This window comes from Cygnus olor, chromosome 1 (assembly GCF_009769625.2).
Source record: "Cygnus olor isolate bCygOlo1 chromosome 1, bCygOlo1.pri.v2, whole genome shotgun sequence".
In the NCBI taxonomy this organism is placed as follows: domain Eukaryota; kingdom Metazoa; phylum Chordata; class Aves; order Anseriformes; family Anatidae; genus Cygnus; species Cygnus olor.
The window spans coordinates 85222957-85226981 of NC_049169.1; positions in this window are offsets into that span (position 1 = coordinate 85222957).

Here is a 4025-nt window from a genome sequence, read left to right on the forward strand (position 1 = left end):
TTGTGCCTTGCATTACCACTCTTGGGTGGCCAAGATCAATTGGACCCACACCGTGCCCCACCTCTACTGAGAAGCGGTTGCTGTGCATTGCCTTCAGGGCACATGCTGCTGTGATTTGTAGAAAGCATGCTTCATGATGAAGTATGAGGTTCTTCATGGAAGTTTGGGCAGTCTTTAGGGCAACACATAGGCCCAGCCAGCCTCCGCCCTCCTTGTCGAGTGGGAATCACAGAGAAGTGATTATCTTGGAACAGATGCAGAGGCTTAAAAAAGAGGGGATGATGGAAAAAAAACATTGCACAAAGCCTCCTCACGTGAGCAATGAGTACACCCCACAGCTGTTAAATTTGTTTTGCATATTTTACATATTTAGATACACAAAATATTTCCAAACATCCCTGTGTTTATTTAAAACTCCATCAGTAACACATCTTGCAGAACAGAGCCAATGCAAGTAGATTCACCGCGTGACACTTCCCCACATTGGTTTTAAGATGCATTAGGTGTCCAAACCTGTTTCTACTGAAGTCAACAACAGCAGCAAATCCCAGAATCCCAAAGGAAGAAGATTGAAATCTATAATCCTGAACTGTTCACCTTACAGCAAAGACCTTCAGCCAACCAGTCTGAAAATGAATGAGGCAATGCTTCTAAAACAATGACAGCTGGTACATTAGAGAACGGGATTTTTTGCTCACATGTCACAGATGCCAGTTGCTTGTGGGTGGGTGGTGGGGGTGGGTTGGAATGGGAATAAAACCTTCGAAGGAAGGGCTGAATAGCCTTCCCCAGATAGCGTAGAGAAGTCAAAAAATCTACTTAAGATCAGAAAGAGTTGTTTAGCTTCTCATATAGGAAAATTTCAGCTTAAAAAGGTAGAGTGACACCCATGTCCACGTTCACTTTGATGATCAGTTCAGGAAAGATCAACTAAACAGTGGAGGAAGCATTCGGCCTTGAAGAATTCTGTTTTTAGTTTGCAATGCCTCCTTTTTCTTCCAACCCAGACAGCCAGGCAGGGAACTGGGCAACCCACCAACTCTAGACACCTATCTGTGGGCACCACACAACTTGAAAATGGAAAAAAGTCATGAAAAAGTGCACAGGGATGGCTTCCCACATACTCGCCCTTGATGAGAAAGCCAAGGAGGAAAGGAGCATGAGGGCGATGCTGCTGCTGCATGCAGCCTCCTCAAGCTTACTTGTCAGGTGGAGCAGGAGTCGATCTGCCAGAGCCAAGGAATTACTTCTCCACAAAAGCAAACCTGAAAGAAAAGGGTGAAGAAAAAGCAGGGGTAGTTGTGCAGCTTGCAGAGTTTCCATTCGGCATTGGCTCTGTTGCTCAGAAGACAAAGCAGGGCTGAAACAACACACTAGCAAGTGAGGAATATTTATACAGACTGCCACCACAAAACTGTTTTACTGATGAGCCTCTACAGAAATCATTCCCATTGACATAGATGACAACAAATAAGCTCATACTCTTAAAAAGGACATTCGAGAGAGACTAGGGAGTTTCCCACTGAGAAAGTTCCTTGAAGTTGAATTTTCTCTTTATCTATCCCCACCAGTAAAGAATAGAGTGCTATTCTTAAAAGGGAACAGATTTCTTGGTTTTGGCCAGATATAGAAATCTTTGTTGCTATATTTGGCTTCCAATGTAGAACTCTCTGCTTGCTGGTGGGAGGAGGAAATTAGAGCTGGTGTTATTCATAACTAAATGGGCATGAAAAACAAACCACCTCTCTTTGAACTTTAGTGCTACTATGGGCATTCACGTAACAAATCATTTTCAATGACTGCAATACCTCTGTACATACAATGGCCAACATCAAAACGTTATTACCCACTCATTTTGCCATAGTGATAAACCATTGCAGATGTACAGTTATTGTGAAGGCAAAGACATTGGTGTAGTTCCTGGTGTTTTTTTTTTTTTTCCTTTTTTTTTTTTTAAACTATCATTTCTCACTTCGCTTGAAATAAAGCAAAAGTGATGTTCTGAAGGAGAGAAAATTACTGGAAGGCTGCAGCATCCAGCCCCTGTCCTCTTCCCAACAACCCCAAAAAAGAAATCAGCTAAATTAATTGGCATCCCAGCCCAACGCACAGCTCAGCCATGAGGAATTCTCACCAGATGTCTCAGTCCCCACCCGGCCTCCCACGTCACGCAGGCAGCATAATCCCTCGGAGCCTGAGGTCCTGCTGGGACGACTGGCCCTGCTACACCACGGGTCCCCATGGAGGGCTGAAGGAACCCCTGGACCACCAGACCCTACCCCAGCAGCTGGCCCCTGGCCATGCTTGCCTCCCCACCAGCACAGCGGATGCCAGCCTTGCTCCTCACACTTTCCATGGCATTTCCCTCATGCCCTCATAGCAGTCTGAGCATTGCTGAGGTCCCTCCTGGCACCAAGGGAAGCGCCTCCCCCTGGCATCAGGCTGGAACCCAGTTTCCAACTAATAAAACCCCGAATAGATTTATTAGGATGTAAATGATGAGATTCTTGATGGATGTAAGATCACTAAAGTCAACTGAGTGGCACCAATATACAAGAACAGAGGCTGTAGCTTGGCATGAACAAAATCAGTGACAAAATAATGCTCCCTCTTGAGCATCCCTTCCCCTCCTCTTGCTTTGTGATACTATGAGATCATATAGAAATAACATCCATGAGCACCTGGAAACCAAGATGTGAGGCAAGGCCACTGGAGCCCTGCTCTAGTAGAAGATGTTACAGGGAAAAGAAAAAGCACTTCAGCTAGCTCATCCTCCACATTAACGTACTGTTGCTGCCTAAAATGCATTTGCTTCACTGAGGATATATGTGATTGCCTTAAACCAACTGGGCTCCCTCATCTTTCCTCACACACTAAACCACAGTGTACACAGCTCACTTCAAAGAAAGAAGTTTCCTGCAATGTTTATCCTAACTTTTTCTTGACACATAGTTTGTCCAAAATTTCTAAGTCCCCACACTATTCTTGCATTTTTTGATGGCTGTCACATCCCCCTCTACTTCTTTCATGTATAAGCCAAGCAATCGTTAGGCTTTATTTCCTTATTTTGAAGTGGTCCCCATCCCATCTTCATCTCTACTGTGCATGCAGACTGTTTTTCTCCCAGTAGCTCCCAACCCCATTCTCTCCTACAGGAAGATATGAACGCGAACTCCTCCTTCCCTGGCCTTCCTCAAGTTTCTGGCAGCTCCTCTACCTTTTGCTCATGGCCCAAGAAGGAAGAGGGTGATTTTGAGCAGAGACAAAGCACTCTGCTTGCTGTCCAGTCCTGGAAATGGTGCCTGGAGCAGGACATATGGGAAATTCCTGCTCATCTACTGATGCTCTGAAACAGAGTACAGCCCATATGGTCAGGATCTTTACAGAATTTTGCAACTAAACTCTTAACAGCTCCCTGCTGATCGCGTGCAAGTGGCAATTTTTCAAAAGCTCAGTGCTTGGCCAAGGTTTGGAGGTTTCCCCCCACCCCCTCTGCTGGAACAGTAAATGATATATCTGTGACCGAAACATCAAACCTTCAGACCTCGATCCAGAACACAGACATGCAAACATTTCATAATTAAACAGCTGTAAAATAATTTTAGCAAGGGCAAAGTTACTTCCTTAATGGGAATCACAGAACTTTGCCGTTAAAAAATAATAATAAATCAATTTGAGTAAATAACTTTCATGTAAAAATTCTACTTGATGACCATCAAAATAGCAACAAAATTCAAAAATTAAAAGGCTCATACACCAAGAAGCATCAGATAGTGATTCTACCAGGTGTGATTTTAAAGTAGCCTCTAGTACTAAAGCAACTTAAAAAGACATAAAGAAACAAATAAGACATCACAGCAGAAGCAAATGACAGCATCTGAACTGGAAAGCCTTATATGCTAGGATTTCACTCTGACCAATTTCAGTAGAGGACCATCTTAGAACACTTGTTTTACAGGGTTTCCAACAGGAAACAAACCCTTAGCTGTAAAAATTAATCTCACAAAAAGAATAGAAACTCAGGA